The sequence below is a fragment of the Equus przewalskii genome, chromosome 13 (genome assembly GCF_037783145.1).
Source record: "Equus przewalskii isolate Varuska chromosome 13, EquPr2, whole genome shotgun sequence".
NCBI lineage: Eukaryota > Metazoa > Chordata > Mammalia > Perissodactyla > Equidae > Equus > Equus przewalskii.
Window position 1 is genome coordinate 67,864,900 of NC_091843.1, and position 19,030 is coordinate 67,883,929.

The following is a 19,030-nucleotide window of genomic DNA, read 5'->3' on the forward strand; positions in this document are numbered from 1 at the left end:
TTCTAACTGACCCACTATAGATAGGGGTTCCCATGACCCTCTCCTTGGACTTCAGACACTAGTTGTAAGTCCAGACTGTTACCTGTACTTCTGACCAACCAACTATAAATCAGGGCTTCCCATGACCCTCTCCTTCTTTGGGTTGAACTAATGTGCTAGAGCAGCTCACAGAACTTAGAGAAACATTTTACTTACTAGACCACTGGTTTGTTATAAAAGTATATAACTCAGGAACAGTCAGATGGAAGAGATGCATAGGGCAAAGTATGGGAAAAGGGTACAGAACTTCCTTGCCCTCTCTGAGCGCCACTCTCTCCAAATCTCCACAGGTTCACCAACCCAGAAACTCTCCAACCCTGCACTTTTTGGGGTTTTACAGAGGCTTCATTACATAGGCATGATGGATTAAACCATTGGCCACTGGTGATTGAACTTAATCTCTAGCCCCTCTCCTTTCCCAGGAGGTTGGACAGTGGTACTGAAAGTTACAATCCTCTAATAACATGGTTGGCTTCACTGGCAACCAGCCCCCATCCTTAGTTGAATTCCAAAAGCTACTTCATAAACATAGCAAAAGACACCTTTGTGGTTCTCATCACATAGGAAATTCCAAGAGTTTTGGGAACTCTGTGCCAGAAATGGAATGAAGACCAATTATATATTCTTATTATAAATCACAATATCACAGCGCCCTCAACCAATATCACCAATATCAATTTCAGTTACTTCTTGACAAGTATAGATTTTCTACTATTCTATTTCACTACACATAAGGGGAGAATTTTGCATTATTAATTACATTTCTTAGAAAATCACATTTTAGGCTTTGCTTAATTTCTTTTGTATTGAACAACAAAGAGAAACAGTCGGCAACCTACTGAATGGGAGAAAATATTTGAAAACTATATATCTGATAAAGGGTTAATAATCAAAATATATAACTCAATGGCCAAAACCCTCAAACAATTTGATTAAAAAACGGGCAAAGAACCTAATAGACATTTTTCCAAATAAGACATACAAATGGCCAATATGTACATGAAGGATGCTCAATATCACTAATCATCAGGGAAATGCAAATCAAAACCACAATAAGATATCACCTCACACCTGTTAGAATGACTGTTATCAAAAAGACAAGATATAACAAGTGTTGGTGAGAATGTGGAGAAAAGGGAACGGTTGTGAACTATTGGTGCTAATGTAAATGGTTCAACCAGTATGGAAAACTGTCAGTTTCTCAAAAAATTAAAAATAGAACTACCACATGATCCAGCAATTCCACTTCTGGGTATTTAACCAAAGGAAATGGAATCAGGTTCTCAAAGAGAAATCTGTACTCCCATGTTCATTGCAGCATTATGCACAATAGCCAAGATAGGGAAATAACTTAAGTATTTGTCTAATCAAGGAACGGATAAGGAAGGTGTGGCATATATGTATAATAGAATATTATTCAGCCACGAGGAAGAAAGAAATCCTGCCTTTTGTGACAACATGAGGGACCTTGGGGACATTATGCTCTGTGAAATAAGTCAGACAGAGAAAGGCAAATACTGCATAATCTCACTTATATGTGGAATCTAAAAAAAAGCCCAACTCAGAAACAGAGAATAGAATGGTGATTGCCAGGGGCCAGGGGGTGGAGGAAATGGAGAGATGTTGATCAAAGAGTACAAACTTCCAGTTCTAAGATGAATAAGTTCTGAGGATCTAACCTACAACATGGTGACTATAGTTAACAATACTGTATTACATACTTCAAAGCTCCAAAGAGAGTAGATATTAAGTATTCTCACTACACAGCAAGCTCAACTTGTTTCATTTTTGGCCATTGAGAACTCTTTCAGGTTGGTTCTTGTCTCCTTTAACATGCCCTCATCCCCCTACTTTTTAAAAATATTAAGCATGTCTGTACTTTTGGCACTACAAGATGCCTCAGACTCTTCTTGTTTATACCCTGCCCCTATAATCAGCCATTTTACCCTAGAATGAACTATTTCTCCAAGAAGCACTGGTTTCTTCTATTATGAATTATATTTAGGAACCAAGATCTAGGTTCTAGGTGTGCTTGTTGCCACTGGAGTTTCACAGCTCCTAGATCCAATCAGGGGACCAAGCCAGGAAATACATCTATGTGTTGTATATAACCTGTGTATATATACATATATATTTTATTTCCGCTCTACCTATATGAATGTTGTATATTTTTAAAGACAAGAGTTCATACTGATGTCTCTAACTCTCATCAGGCCCCACAGAGTTCACTCTAGGCTTCCTCCTATTCTCTTGCATTTATTTACTTATTTATTTATTTATTTATTTATTTATTATTTACGTATTTATTTCTCCAACTGTGAGAAATCTGGCTCCTATTACCTACAGTTTATTTACTTATTTGTTCAACCTTAGTATGCATATACATTGGTTTCCAATTGTTAACCCATGTCCTATGGGAAACAAATTTACCAGTAAGAATATAGAGCAATGTACAGTTCTTGTAATCTTTTTCCTTATAGTATCCAAGCCAAACTGTTACCCAAAATTACTTATGGTAAAGTACTTTTTCTACATTCTCTTAAGTGAGGTTTTGTCATGTATATGAAATACAATTGAATTTGTTTGTTATAGTCTGAATTCAATCCTGGTAAATTTTTTTTTTTTTTGACAAGGAAAGAGTCACCCTGAGCTAACACCTGTTGCCAATCTTCCTCTTTTTCTTTCCTCCCCAAAGCCCCAGTGCATGGTTGTATATGCTAGTTGTAAGTCCTTCTAGTTCTTCTATGTGAGCTGCTACCATAGCATGACAACTGACAGACAGGTGGTGTGATTCCACAACTGAGAAATGAACCTGGGCTGCCGAAGCGGTGAGAGTGCTGAATTTTAACCACTAGGCCATCAAGGGTGCCTCTTGATAATTTGTAATCAATAAAACCTTGGGACATTTAGATCTCACTTTTTGATACTAAGGTACCCTATTAGAAACAACCATGTGGTAGAATTGAATGGTTTCTATAATATGGTTGCATTGATAATAAGCAGATAATGTAACTATAAATCTGAATCCCAGGAAACTCCAAGTTATGTTGTTGCCTCAATATAGCCACCATATTGATCTGCATTGTATTCTGATGGTTTAATGGCTTACGAAAAATTAAACCCTGTAAGTGATATCTAGGTCCTAAGTTTCTCATTTGTGAGGAGATTACACAAACTTCAGTATCTATAATGACAATAAATAGATTTTGGCTTTGAGATAATAAATGATCCAGTTATTCATGTGATTTGGTATAAGCATATTTCTTCATGAAGTATAAACCTAAACAGAAACAAAAGTGTAGTTGAAGAATGTAATACACACAAAATATCCATATGCATATTAAAATTTTCTAGTCTCTCTTGTAATTAGTTTGGCCTATTTAACTAGATCTGGCCAATAGACTTTCGGCCAATAGAGGAGATGACTTGTGTCACTTCTGGACTGATGCAACTAAAAACTGATGTGCATGCTCTATTCCTAGTTGTCCCTGCCAAAGGCCATTTGATCCTGATGCCATAGCTACAAGAAAAAGAAGGGCTATCTGAATTGCTTCAGACTTGATATAAGCAAGAAATAAACCTTTATTAATGCAATTGCAGAAGCTAGTATAAATCATTCTACTACAAAATGTGATGGTGCTTGTTTCCTTCTAGAATTATTTAAATAATTGCTTCAAACATTCTCCATGGCTTACTTATTAATATACAGTGTGAGTGTTATCCCAGCCCTTTGTGCTGTCCAAGCAGAAGATCACTTAGTGCTGTGTCATGAGAACATTCTTAAATGCCTTCTTCTAATAGCCACTTTATGTGAAATCCTCTTCAGTATTCTCTCTTGAATTAAGTCATTGTGTCTCCAAAACTACAGAGGCAGTTACATAGAAGAAAGTCCCTAGGCACTGGAGGATGACAAATTTGACCTTGTACACTGCTCTAGCAATTAGTTTTGATGTGTCTTTGGCCAAAGATATAAATCTTACTTGACACTGTTTTGAGGATTGGAGATAATAGATATGTAAATTGATGACAGAGGGCAGGCACTCTGACCTCATAATTATTTTTTACTCTTATTTATTCTCATTCTTATTCTTATTTTCATTCTTATATCTCACTTAGGATAAAACAAGGTACCAGCATTTTCTTAGCACCAAGTCATTTACTTTATCAGCCTGGGGTTTACCTAGCACAATAAAAGCTGAAATATGCATTTCTTCCATGGTAGACAAGTCAATGCGAAATGCTCAGGAGAGGACTATGGTCTGACTTAGTCTGTATGTAGCAGGAGTTTTGGGTAGGTGGGGGGAACAAGTGCTCTAAAACTCCAGGGTCTCAAATGGTAAGGTATTAATTAAATGATAACTATTCATTTACATTATTATTCAGAGATTTATGGAGGCATTTATTTCTATATCCTTATTTGATGTTTACGGCTCTGTGAAGTGCTATTAATGTTGTCTTCTATTAAGATTAAAATAATCCAAGATCTATGATAACTAAACAGTGAAACTAGGTCTTCTGAATTCAGTAGCAGTGCCCTCCTTGGACTGTGCTGTTCCTTTGGGGAAAAAATATATGGTTAGCTATACACTTCTTTAAATCATTTGCTGAAAGATAGCCATGCATTTTTCCCCAGAGGTATAGCACAATTAGTACGTATATATGTGTAGATAGATAGACAGATCAATAGATGAATATATACCTCCTTAAAATAATTGCTGAGGGCCAGCCATACCTACATACCTACCTATGTGGGCTATCTCAACACTACTTTAAAAAACTTAATTTTTCACAGTGTGCTTTGTCCTGCTGCTTCTTTGCCTGCTATAGATTTGTGTCTAGGTAATAAAATAAGCATCAAGGTGCATGTGAAGTAACTACTTAAAGACATTGATCTATATGAGGGAAGAGAGGATGTAAGGAAACAATGCCATCAAGTTCTAACACAGAATGTCTGGAACCTGGGTTAAGCGCACAGTCTTCCCATTTTTTTCTTGAAATGTTGGGTTTTTCTTTTTTTCTTGGAAAGATGGCTTCCAAGATCTGCAGTGCAGGAAGGATTCTGGGTTTGTTCGAAGTAATAAAGAATGAAAGTATTGCTCTGCGTGTGATGTGCAGCACTGCATGTAAAGTTGTTGTTCCATCAACATGAAGATCCTGGGCACAAGGATATGGTAGGGAGTCACAAGGCATTGATTTTCATTTATGAAACCGGTTAACACAATAGGTTTTCTTCTAGCCTATTGTGTTGATGAATTAATTAACTCTTCCTCTGGTACAGATGTCATATTGGGTAGCATGATATACTTCATCTTAGAGCCAATCTCCTCAGATAGATGCCACTTTTCCATTTACGCATTTTAATATCCACATCAGTGAAACCACATCGTCAATGTTGAGATTCCTTGGTGATGATAACACAAGAATTTCTATTAACTAAATCAAAATAATGCAAATAAACTGTTAGGATAATACTCTGTGTTCTGTCAGTTCCTCCTTCATGGAAGTTGTCAGTGATATGAACAATGAGAAAAGAGGAGCTAGTAGTTCAATTGTAATATGTGAAACAGTATTATGACTATCACTGCGTGCTCTTTATCATCTGAAGTAGCATGCGGGCTTCAGCGAGATTATCACGTATAGACTGGTACAACATGAGACAATAGTTGAGGAGGGAAGGGAGAGAAAGTGAATTTATAATGAGAATGCCACACATATCGGACCAAGACTCAGAGGGCAGAACTAAAGGTGGAGTGGAGCCTAATGCAATAGTGAGAATATACTTAGTCACCATCCTTAAACATCCTACAGAGACAGGCAGGTCACCTTAAACACAGGCAGGTGGGGAAAATGAGTGATAGGAGACTAAATGTCACAGTAAAGGGGCAAAGTTTACTTACCTCCAACCATGGAAAAACATACCCATGTGCCTCAACCTCTTGATTTTTCATGAAAAATCAGAAATCTAGATTTTTATTCAAAACCTCAAAATTAATGCTTTTAAATTATTAAGAAATCAAAGGAAAACACATCTTTGACCTTGTTTTATACTTGTGGCTGCCGGTTTGCCACTTATGCCACCTATGCTTAAGATTCTTATTCCCAGTAGACAAATTCATGGTTTCATCAATTGTGTACTTCAACACTGTGAAATTGGTAATGCAGGCATAAAGTGACTGAGAGTTTAATCACTTGGTCCTTAAATCAAGCCTACTGTGCAGCATATGCATTACAATGAAACCTTCTTGAACTTTTCTAGTGTGGCAGGTATAATGAGTTCATAGAAGTACCAATACTCATAATGAAAGTGAAGGAAGGGCTAAGGAGGTAATAGCACTTAGCCAGCACACATGATTTCTGCAAGAGTCCTAGAGTGCTCTCTTTGACTTCGTATTCATAAGAGTTTTTGGAAATATACCTTATGAGTGCCAAAGATCTGATGTTACCAGATCCTTAAACTGCCATTATGATATTTGAGGCTATAATGGTTAGAAATGTAAGATGGGAAACAACACTGAGATCATCAGGGTACTATGAAAATTGAAAAATAATGTCACATTATATAAATCATGTGTAATCACTTGTAAAACTGAAGGTCTTAATAGAACTTTGACACTGTTTTGCTACTGCTTGTCTATGCATCAGAACATCTCTAATATTCATCCATCCTTTGTTCTGGTCTCTACAGGGACATATAGATGTAACGAAACATGCAACTTAAGATTTGTAAGCTGTTTTTCTTTTTTTGAAGTCACATTACACAGTCTGTCTCTTTATAGCACAGTGAGCTCTGGAATATGTATCTATATATCTATATCTATAACTTAGAGAAGTGATTGGCACATAGAAAGTTCAGAATATATGTTAGTAGTGTTTATTATGAGTGTATTCACCATCTTTTTTAGGGATATATTTGATTTGCTAACTTGTCGTTTATACCCCTTTTGAATGTAATCAAGATTGTATGGGAGAACTAGCTAGTTAAATAAATGGAAATTTAGTTGTTTTTTCTTCTTACCATTAAAGCCCTCACTGATTGAAAAGGAAGCTTTACATCCATCTTCTTTAGCTTAAGAGCCTTTGGATATAACCATGATTTATGATCTGCAATGGAACAGTAGCCAATATCTGAAAACATCTGCACTTGAGCCATCTGTTTATGCCTAAATACCAGATGCTATATATGTTCAAAATTTATATTTACTGAAATTGCCTTAATACGTGTACTTAGCCCACTTACAACACTGCAGCCAACAAAAAACACAGACTAGAAATGTTCTTCAGTCATGGATGGACTAAATGTATTTCATCATATCTCTCAGGACATTGAGCATAACGCCCTGGCAGATAATAGGGGAAATATAATGGAACTTTATCTAAGCACTTAAGGGTTTAAAGCTGGTAAAAATAATTGGGTTCTGTGATTAGGTAAGTTTTTCCTCAACAGAGAACAACAAGGAAGACTGCAGTACAAATAGCCATAGAATTCATGAGAACCCTGATAAACATTTTCAATATCTTGATAGGCATTCTGTGGGGTGAGGGAAAAAAGATAATATATTAGACATACTATAAATTCAAAAGACTCTTTACCATGGAAATGAAAAATGAGCATTCCTGAAGGAAACAAAAATAACTATTTAAACCCCACAATTTTCCCACACATATTTGAACACAAAGTGTATTTTCTCCCCTAGTTTCCTGAACAGCTGTCTTAAGCCATTGATTCCTAAGGTGTTATTTTCAAGATAGCTATATCTAACCATTTAAATTTTAAATTTCTGCTTTGCCCCCCAATTTAAAAAGCTTCCTATAGATGATGAAACTAGAGGGAGGAAAAGCAGAAAATACAAAAGAGATATATATTGGATAATGTCTTCTGGGTATTGTACACAAGAAAGATAACTAACCCTCCACATAAAAGAATGTGAATTTGAAAGATCTCAGGAGAATTATCTGTCAAAATAGATTATCCCATGCATCTGTTATTGTTGCTTGAAACTCAAGATTTATTTCTTTTAGCTAGAGAGTTAGCTCCAATTAATCTTCAATCCCTTAGAAAGGAGCTGATTAACAAATATTAAACCTTAGGATGGTGTCAAGATGGCAGTGTAGGATGACTCTGAACTCACCTCCTACCACGGACACAACAAATTTACAACTACTCTTGGAAGAATTACCCTTGAGAGAGAACTGAAAACTGGATAAAAAGAACCCCCACAACAAGGGACAGTGCTGACCCAGGTGGAAGAGGAAGAAATTCCTTTCTGGAGAGAAAAAAGCAACGTTCTAGCTGCAGCACCTCACTGCCAGCCAAAAGCAATCTTAAGGTATGAAACCTTCCCTGGAAGAGTGGGGGATCTGAGGTGGGGAACATTACCACAATAAGTAGCTTTTGGACTTAGCACAACTGAGACAAGTGTCATAATATCTGGCTTTGATGGCTATTAACTACAAGGGGGAGTGACTCTAGAAAAGCTATCAGACATAAGGGGGAAAAAGCCAGTTCTTAAAAGGTCCACATACAAAACATCCATTTCAGAACGTAACCTAAAATCGCCAGAAAGAAAGGTGCACAGTCCTTTGGTGAAAAGAGACTTACCTGATAGGCTCTGGATGAATCTTGGTGAGAGATGAGACCTCCCCATGGACTAAGACATTGGTGGCAGCCATTATCGTGACTTAGTACAGGAGTGCTGACACAGACACTGGCAGATGCTATTGGAGGTCTTCCCCTGGCCTGTTAGCACAGGGGTCTATGTCACCCACTAGAGCACATGGCTGCTCAGCCAGGGAAGGCAGCCTGCTCTAGGGACTAGCCCCACCTAACAGCAAGTCCTGGGCCAATTTGTGGGCTGACATAGGTGGGGTGCCTGGAAACTCTGCAGCTGGGTGAGTGGGTCCACCTGGGCAGGACAGGACAAGCGTGAGGGGTGGGCCTGCATTGGTGGCGTGTAAGGGGCCTCTGCAGTTGGTCACAGGAGCCACTTCAGTGGGTCAGGGCATGTGCATGGGGCAGGACTGTGTTGACAGGATGTGTGGCCCTGTGGGCAGTGAGGCTTGTCAGCTGCAGAAGACTTGTGCTTCTCAGACACACAGGGGATTGGCCCCACCTTCCAAAGCCTGAAACGGTTGGGTGTTCCAATGCCTGGGGCTGGCCCCACTCAGCTACAATCCCAAGAGAGCTAATAAGAACCTTGCAGGCCAGAGGCCTACAGCAATTATAAGCCCCTGAGCCTGGAAACCAGCCACACTGGAGGCTTAGTCTCTTAACAGAAAAACTGCAACAGATATGTACTATTAGACCTTATAGAAAACTGTACTGGGCTCCCCCACACCTGATAAAGTGACTGAAGGGACCATAGCAACCATGCATAGCTGAACAATACAACCTACTGGCCAGGGGACAGCCTAGCCTCCCCAGGCACTTGCAGCAAGTGCAACCCTGCCACAACAGAAGGAGAGAAATAGCCCACACAGGGGACACTCATAGAACATCTGAAACTGGTGACAAGAGGAAAAGACACTGCTGGGCCTCATAAGGCATCTCTTGCATAAGGCTACCTCTCCAAGTTTGGGAGACATAGCTGACCTACCTAATACAGATATAAGCACAGAGAAAGAGGCAAAATAAGAAGAAAAAGGGATATCTTCCAAGTAAGGAAACAGGGCAAAGCCCCAGGAAAAGAACTAAATGAAACAGAAATAATCTATCTGACAAAGAGTGCAACGTAATAGTCATAAGGATGCTCATTGATCTTGAGAGAAGAATGGATGAACTCAGTGAGAACTCCAACAAAGAATTGGAAAATATGAAAAAAAAAAACCAATCAGAAATGAATACAATAATGGAAATGAAAAATTCACTAAAGGGACTCAATAGCGCAGTAGACAATACAGAAGAACGGATCAGCGAGCTGGATGAAAGACTAGAGGAAATCACCCAACCTGAGCAGATAAAAGCAAAAAGAATCAAAAAGAATGAGGACAGTCTAAGGGAACTCTGGGACAACATCAAGCACACTAACATCTGTATTATAGATCTCCCAGAAGGAGAAGAGAGAGACAAAGGGGCAAGAATCTATCTGAAGAAATAATAGCTGAAAACCTGCGCAACCTAAGGAAGGAAACATACATCCAGGTATAGGAAGCACAGAGAGCACCAAAGAAGGTAAACCCAAAGAGGCCCATGCCAAGACACATTATAATTAAAATGCCAAGAATTAAGGGTAAAGAGGGAACCCTAAAAGCTGCAAGAGAAAGACAGCAAGTTACATACAAAGGAAATCCCAGAAGGCTATAACATGACTTCTCAGCAGAAATCTTACAGGCTAGAAGGGAGTGACACATTATACTTAAACTGCTGAAAGGAAAAAAGCTATAGCCAAGAATACTCTATCCAGAAAGGTCATCATTCAGAATTGAAGGAGAGATAAAGAATTTCCAAGATAAGCAAAAACTAGAGAAGTTTATCACCAAGAAACCAGCCTTACAAGAAATGCTAAATGGGACTTATTTAAATGGAAAAGAGAAGACTGCAAATAGAACTAAGAAAATTATTTTAAAAAAAGCAATAACATCACAGGTAAAGGCAAATATACAGTAAAGGTAGCAGATCAACCACCTATGAAACTAATATTGAAGGTCAAAAGACAAAAGTACTAAAATTATCTATTTCCATGAGGAGAGGGTAACAGATACACATGCAAAAAAAAAGAGGTTAGATACGATATCCAACATATAAAATGTGAGAAGAGGGGAGTAAAAGAGTAGAGCTTTTAGCAAGAGGTCAAACTAATGAGACCATAAACTTAATATAGATTGCTATATACATAGGTTATTACACATAAACTTTATAGTAATCACAAACCAGACACCTATAAGAAATATACAAAAAATTAAGAGAAAACCTAAAAATAACACTAAAGAAAACCACAGAACCACAAGAGAAGAGCGCAAGAGAGGAAAAAAGGAACAGAGAAGAACTACTAACACACCCAGAAAAACAGTAACAAAATGGCAATAAGTACATTCTTATCAATAGCTACTTTAAACATCAATTGACTAAATGCTCCCATCAAGAGGCAAAGGGTAGCCAATTGGATAAAAAAACAAAACCCATATATATGCTTCATGCAAGAGACCTTTCAGACCTAAAGACACTCACAGATTGAAAGTGAAGGGATGGCAAAGGATACTCCATGCAAATGGCAATGAAAAGAAAGCAGGGGTAGCAATACTTATATCAGACAAAATAGACTTTAAAACAAAAACTGGTATAAGGGACAAAAAAGGGCACTACACAATGATAAAGAGAACAATCCAAGAATAGGATATAACACTTGTAAATACCTATGCACTCAACATAGGAGCACCTAAATATATAAAGCATTTATTAACAGACATAAAAGGAGAAATAGACAGTAACAGAATAACAGTAGGGGACTTTAACACTCCACTTACACCAATGGATAGATCATCAAAACAGATCAATAAGGAAACATTAGCCTTAAATGAGACATTAGACCAAGTGAATCTAGTAGACATATACAGAACATTCCATCTAAACACCACAGACTAGGGGCTGGCCCTGCGGCTGAGTGGTTAAGTTCACACACTCCACTTTAGTGGCCCGGAGTTTTGCCAGTTTGGATCCCAGGCACAGACATGGCACCACTCATCAGGCCATGTCGAGGTGGTCTCCCACATGCCACAACTAGAAGGATGCACAGCTAAAATATTCAACTATTTACTAGGGGGGATTTGGGGAGGAATAGCAGGGGAAAAAAAAGATTGGCAACAGTTGTTAGCTCAGGTGCCAATATTAAATAAATAAATAAATAAATAAATAAAAACCACAGACTACACATTCTTTTCAAATGCACATGGAACATTCTCCAGGATTGATCACATATCAGACCAGAAAACAAGTCTCAATAAACTTAAGAAGATTGAAATAATACCAAGCATATTTTCTGCCCACAATGGTATGAAACTAGAAATCAACTACAGGAAGAAAATTGGAAAAGCCACGAAAATGTGGAGATTAAACAAAATTCTACTGAACAACGATTGGGTCAATGAAGAAATCAAAGGAGAAATCAAAAAATACCTGGAAACAAATGAAAATGAAAATATGACATGCCAAAATTTATGGGATACAGCAAAAGCAGTTCTGAGAAGAAATTTTATAGCAATACAGGCCTACCTCGACAAACAAGAAAAATACCAAATAGACAATCTAACAGTGCACTTAAAAGAACTGGAAAAAGAAGAACAAAAAAAGCCCCAAGTCAGTAAAGGAAAGAAATAATAAGATCAGAGGAGAAATAAATGAAATAGAGACTAAAAAACAATAGAAAAAAATCAGTGAAATGAAGAGCTGGTTCTTTGAAAAGATACATAAAATTAGAAAACCTTTAGCTAGACTCACCAGGAAAAAAAGAGAGAAGATTCGAATAAATAAAATCAGAAATGAAAGAGAAGAAATTACAATGGACACCTCAGAAATACAAAGGGTCATAAGAGAATACTATGAAAAGCTGCACACCAACAAATTTGATAATCTAAAGGAAATGGGTAAATTCTTAGAATCATTCAACCTTCCAAAATTGAATCGAGAAGAAATAGAGAACTTGGATAGACAATCACCAGTAAGGAGATCAAAACAGTTGTCAAAAACCTCCCAAAAAATAGAAGTCTAGGACCAGATGGTTTCTCTGGTGAATTCTACCAAACATTCAAAGATTTTACACCTATCCTTCTCAAACTATTCCAAAGAACTGAGGAAAACAGAGCACTTCCTCACACATTTTATCATGCCAAGTCACCCTGTTCCCAAAGCCAGACAAGGGCAACACAAGAAAAATTACAGGCCCATATAGCTGATGAACATAGATGAAAAACTCCTCAAGAAAATATTGGAAAACCGAATACAGCAATACATAAAAAGCATCATACACCTGATCAAGTGGATTTATACTAGGGATGCAGGGGTGGTTCAACACCCGCAAATCAATCAATGTGATATATGACATTAACAAAATGAGAAACAAAAACCACGTGATCATCTCAATACATGCAGAAAAAGCGTTTGACAAGATCCAATATCCATTTATGATAAAAACTCTCAATAAAATTGGAGATTGGACTGGTGGTTATCTTTGGGGAAGGGGGGAAGGGGGAGGGCAAAAGGGGTGATTAGGCTCACATGTGAGGGGATGGACTATAATTAATGTTCGGGTGGTGAACATGATGTAATGTACACAGAATTCAAAATATGATGTACATCCGAAAAAAATAAAATTAAAAAAAAATAAAATGGGTATAGAAGGAAAGTACCTCAACATAACAAAGGTCATATGTGACAAATCCACAGCTAATATCATTCTCAATGGAGAAAAACTTAAAGCTATCCTTCCACGAACAAAAATCACACAAAGATGCTCATTTTCACCACTCTTATTTAATACAGTATTGGCAGTCCTAGCCAGAGCAATCATGAAGAAACAGAAATAAAAGGGATCCTAATTGGAAAGGAAGAAGTGAAACTGTTGTTATTTCCAGATGACATGATTTGATATATAGAATACCCTAAAGAATGGATGAAAAAACTTTTAGAAATAATAAATGAATACAGTAAAGTTTCAGGATGAAAAATCAATGAACAAAAATCGAATTTCTATACACTAACAATGAGATAGCAGAAAGAAATTAAGAATACAATCCCATTTATAACTGCAGTAAGAGGAATAAAATATCTAGGAATAAATTTAGCCCAAGAGGTGAAAGACCTGTGCAATGAAAACTATAAAATATTGTTGAAAGAAATAGAAGAAGACAAAAGAAATGGAAAGAAATTTCACGCTCTTGGATTGGAAGAATTAACATAGTTAAAATGTCCATACTTCCTAAAGCAATCTAAAGATTCAATGCAATTCCTATCAAAGTTCCAAAAACATTTTTCACAGAAATAGAACAAAGAATCCTAAAATTTATATGAACAACCAAAGACTCTGAATAGCCAAAGGAATCCTAAGAAAAAAGAACAAAGCTGGAGGTATCACACTCTGATTTCAAAATATAGTACCAAGCTATAATAATCAAAAGACCATGGTACTGACAAAAACACAGATCAATGGAACAGAATTGAAAACCCACAAATATACTCACACATCTATGGGCAGCTAATTTTTGACAAGGGGTCCAAAAACATACAATAGAAAAAGGAGAGTCTCTTCAATAAATGGTGTTGGGAAAACTGGACAGCCAAATGCCAAAGAATGAAAGTAGACCATGATATTTCACCATACCCAAAAACTAGCACAAAATGGAATAAAGACTTGAATGTAAGACCTGAAACCATGAAAATTCTAGAGGAAAACATAGGCAGTATGCTCTTTTACATTGGTTTTAGCAGCATATTTTCAAATAGCATGTCTGAGCAGGCAAGGGAAACAAAAGAAAAAATAAACAAATTGGACTACATTAAACTAAAAAGCTTCTGCACAGCAAAGGGAACCATCAACAAAACGAAAAGAAAACCTAACAATTGGGAAAAGATGACTGCAAACTATCTATCTGATAAGTAGTTAATATCTAAAATATATAAAGAACTCATACATCTCAACAACAAAAAAACTTACAACCCAACTAAAAAATAGTCAAAAGATCTGAACAGACATTTTTCCAAAGAAGATATACAGATGGCCAACAGGCACATGAAAAGATGCTCAACATCACTAATTGTTAGGGAAATACAAATCAAAACTACAATGAAATATCACCTCATGCCTGTCAGAATGGCTATAATCAACAACACAAAAAATAACAAGTATTAGAGGGAATGTGGGGAAAAAAGAACTCTCATATACTGCTGATGGGAGTTCAAACTGGTGCAGCCATTATGGAAAACAATATGAAGATTCCACAAAAAATTAAGACTAGAACTACCATATGATCAAGCTATTCCACTGCTGCATATTTATCCAAAGAACTTGAAAACATGAATGTGTAAGGATCTATGCACTCCTATGTTCACTGCAGCATTAAGTACAATAGCCAAGACATGGAAGCAACCTAGGTGCCCATCAAGAAACAAATGGATAGAGAAGACGTGGTATATATATGCAATGGAATACTACTCAGCCATAAAAAAGGATGACATCTTGCCATTTGTGACAACATGGATGGACTTTGAGGCTATTATGCTAAGCAAAATAAGTCAGAGGGAGAAAGTCAAATACTATATGATCTCATTCATAAATAGAAGATAAAAATAACAATAAACAATCAGATAGAGACAGAGATTGGACTGGTAGTTACCAGAGGGGAAAGGGGGAGGGAGGAGGGAAAAGGGGTGATTACGCAGTTGTGTATGGTGATGGATTATAATTAGTCTTTGGCTGGTGAACATGATGTAATCTACACAGAAATTGAAATATAATGATGTACACACAAAATTTATATGTTATAAACCAAAAGTTAGAGCAATGAAAAAATTAAATAAAAAATTTTAAAAAAACAATAAGGGGCCAACCTGTGGCACAGCAGTTAAGTTCACCCACTCTACTTTGTGGCCCAGTATTCCTGGGTTCAGATCCTGGGTGCGGACCTATGCACCACTTATCAAGCCATAGTGTAGCAGGCATCCCACATATAAAATAGAAGAAGAAGGGCAGAGATGTTAGCTCAGGGCCAGTCTTCCTCAGCAAAAAAGAGGAGGATTGGCGCCAGATGTTAGCTCAGGGTTAATCTGCCTCTGAAAAAAAAAAAACCCACACTAAATATTAAACCTAAGTGTGCCTCTCTGAAAATACTGGAATCCTTAATATTGTAAAAAAGTAAATTTATACTCAGCAGAGTGATATACGGAAAAATGTTATATGTAACTGTATAACTATACATATATATATATATATATATATACATATATGTGGTTGTCGTTGTGGTATATTGGAAGCAGACAAAAGTCCATTTGTTCCAGATTCATCTTCTGGATTTTAAATAAAGATGAAATTAATCTCTATTACCAGAAGTGTAGTTTAGCCTTTGCAAGGCTCTGGTGCAGTAACCTCTAAACCATGGCCCAACAAGCTGGTTGAACAACACTTCCTTCGCTCAGTTTCCTGTGTGTGTGTACACGCATGTGTATTATTATGAGCACGTCCACAGTAACAGTTTTCTAAATACTCCAGGTTCAAAGATTTTGATAAATAGAATAAAGAATTGAGACAAATATGCTGAAGAAATTTAGAAATATTCCATTTGAAAGTAGCAAGAAACAAACTTGAAAATCATTTTCTTTCAAGAGATCTGGGCTAAAATTAAGGAAGGATAATAGATAAAGCTGCTAACTTTTATACATCGAACACCATGTTCAGAAAAAGCCAGGGAAAGCCACCACTCTATGCATTTTCCTCAACCCCGGCACTTTTTGACATCTTCTCTCCCCCCAAGACATTTCACTTCCAGTTGGATAGAGAACAAAACAGCAAATGACCAGAAAAACGACTTTTTAAGCCTTTCTTCAGCTGTGTGGCTGAGAAATAAAAAGTGCAAATATTTGACTTCTGAATTTCCAGAAAAGGATTTTTTGCCAAGTTGAAAGACATATGAATAAAATCAAATACAGATTAATTTAAAATTGTTACAATTTATTTTCCTACAAATAAATAAAACTGAGGACAATTCAGTTCTTAGTTCTTAGTTCTCAGTTATTTTTCTACAAATAAATGCAACTGAGAACATGACACACATTTCTGCTTTTAGTAGTTCTTTTTTGAAGGAAAGTAAAAATTCTAAAAATCTGCATTTCTGAATGCTATCACAGTGAATTGCCTTTCAATCATTAACAAATACAGTGGAACTCTTAGCGATAAATCTGTCTTTTAGCTGTTTGTACTGTCACGGTGATGGCAGCTGAACACCACTTGTTTTCAGTAAAATTCTGTCGTCCGTGCAACCAACTGGTTCAAATCCTACTTTCCTGCTGTATTAATGTGTTTATACAAAAATCTCCCTTAACATGGTTGCTTTGAATATTTGAAGCGTCAGATTTTAGACATTTGTAAATTAACCAAAAATAAAAACATTTCATCATTTAGAGTAGGACGCAGATAAAGAACATAGGAACCTGATTTTAAGATACTCCTTTGTAATATCAGATACATGGCGCTGATACTTACCTATCAAAGCAGCATATCACTGAGATACTTCAGGGGAAATGACAGTGCCACGGTGAGAAAAATCTTATTTATATTAGAGAAGGAATATGTTATTCCAGATGTCAAAACCTATATGGCATTGTCATCAACCACTCGGTTTCAGCAAGCAAGCTGAGATACCGAGCAAGAAATGAGATATCTTCTTTGATGACTTTTATAAGATTTAAATATATCTTTGGTGAAGAAGTCAGTCCCTTCAGAGGGCAAGAATATCGGTTCAAATGTTCAGGCTCAAATACAAGAAATACCTTGGTAATCAGCCCAATACACGGGCATGGGTGCTTCCATGAGAACTCATTTTTCTGTTTGTCCTTGTAAGTCTAACTTAGGCAGTCTACCAAAGTGTTTTTAAAATTTAATCATAGAATTTTATCACTGAAAGAATCCTTAAAGATCTTCGACTTTTACCAATCAGGACACTGCAGCAGGAGATGAGTAATCGTGGAGACTTCGTGCTCTGGGAGTATCTGGCCAGATTAGTGAAAGAAGTTTGGTGCAGTGAGCAACAGAGAAAGCTGGCCCACCTAGCAAATCCTGAACAGTTCATCTGCTGTGTCTTCATACTAACAGTGACATGAATCTCATTGACGAGAGAGAAAGAACAGTGATACTCACATACTAGACCTTGGGTAAGCGTGCCAAGAAAATGTTTAAAATATATATCTATATACATACACACATATATGAATCGTAATACCAATATCATTACCACAACCACCTCTAGTCAACATTTCCATGTTTACACTTTGAGAATATTTTAGGGGAGCCAAGCTTGTAGTCAAAACAAGAATGCAGCTAGAACAACTATCTCTCTCTTTCCACCTGGAGTCGCGTTTCTGATGACACACTATCTCCCTATCCCTTTAAAAGTTTAAGGGGGCAAATTAAACTTTGTATCTTGAGACTTTTGGTTCCATTTTCTTTTGAAATTTTGTTCCTACTCCATCTGCAGCAGTTACTAAGCAGATATCACAAACCGGGAGGCGAAGGACTGAATTCAGCCCTCACAAGTCTCTGCCTTGACCTCCAGCAGATTCTTTAAAGTAAACTGTTTCAAGTCGATGTTCTTTCATTCTTTAAACTAACCCCTCTTAAAGGTACAATAGTCTAGTTTGTGAAAATAACTGGATAGATGACTGAGTAAAAAACACAGACTTGGTGTGAAGCAGATTTCAGTTCAAGTTCGGACTCCTATTTAGAATCGGAGAGTTGCTTGCAAAGTACTTAACACATGATTCCTCAGATTCCTTATAAAAATGAATATAATGATAATTCGAGCTCACATTTTTAATGAAACTCAAATTTAAAAGAATACAAAATGCTATGCACAGTACACACTCAGAACTCAATCAATCAGTAATCGTGATAAGAGAAAAATAATTAAGTGTTTACTAAGTGCCATTTGTTATTCTTCATGCATTACTTATAATAATTTATTATATTCTAACTATGACTTCAGGAGACCAGCGATATTATCATCTCCAAAATGCAGATGTGAGGTCTAAAGTATTAGAGTCGCTAGGTCGCTGGGGAAGGTCACACAGCTACTACATATTAGAACTGGAATTTTAGCTCAGGCTTTGGCTCTATACTTCAACCCTTATATCACACGCCTCTCCACTCTTGTGACTAATTCTCTATTACTTTTATTACTATTTTATATTTTTTCTTATTTAATAATAATGTATAATCCCTGTTGAAAAAGAGGTTAAAATCTAGTGGGTAGACAGGTAATTGAACAAAATACCATGGAAAAAAATGAGATATTA

At 36.8% G+C, this 19,030-nt stretch overlaps 1 long non-coding RNA gene across 2 annotated transcripts in view; it reads right to left on the reverse strand.

The window, feature by feature from the left end:
• LOC103546912 (uncharacterized) overlaps positions 1–9,044 on the reverse strand; it is a 34,459-nt gene extending 25,415 nt beyond the window's left edge. The window contains exon 1 of one of the 2 annotated variants that reach the window (XR_543802.2): positions 8,639–9,044. This is a non-coding gene — a long non-coding RNA (uncharacterized lncRNA). The remainder of the gene's footprint in view (positions 1–8,638) is intronic. The other variant, XR_543803.2, reaches the window with a different exon arrangement.
• Positions 9,045–19,030: the final 9,986 nt, after the last annotated feature.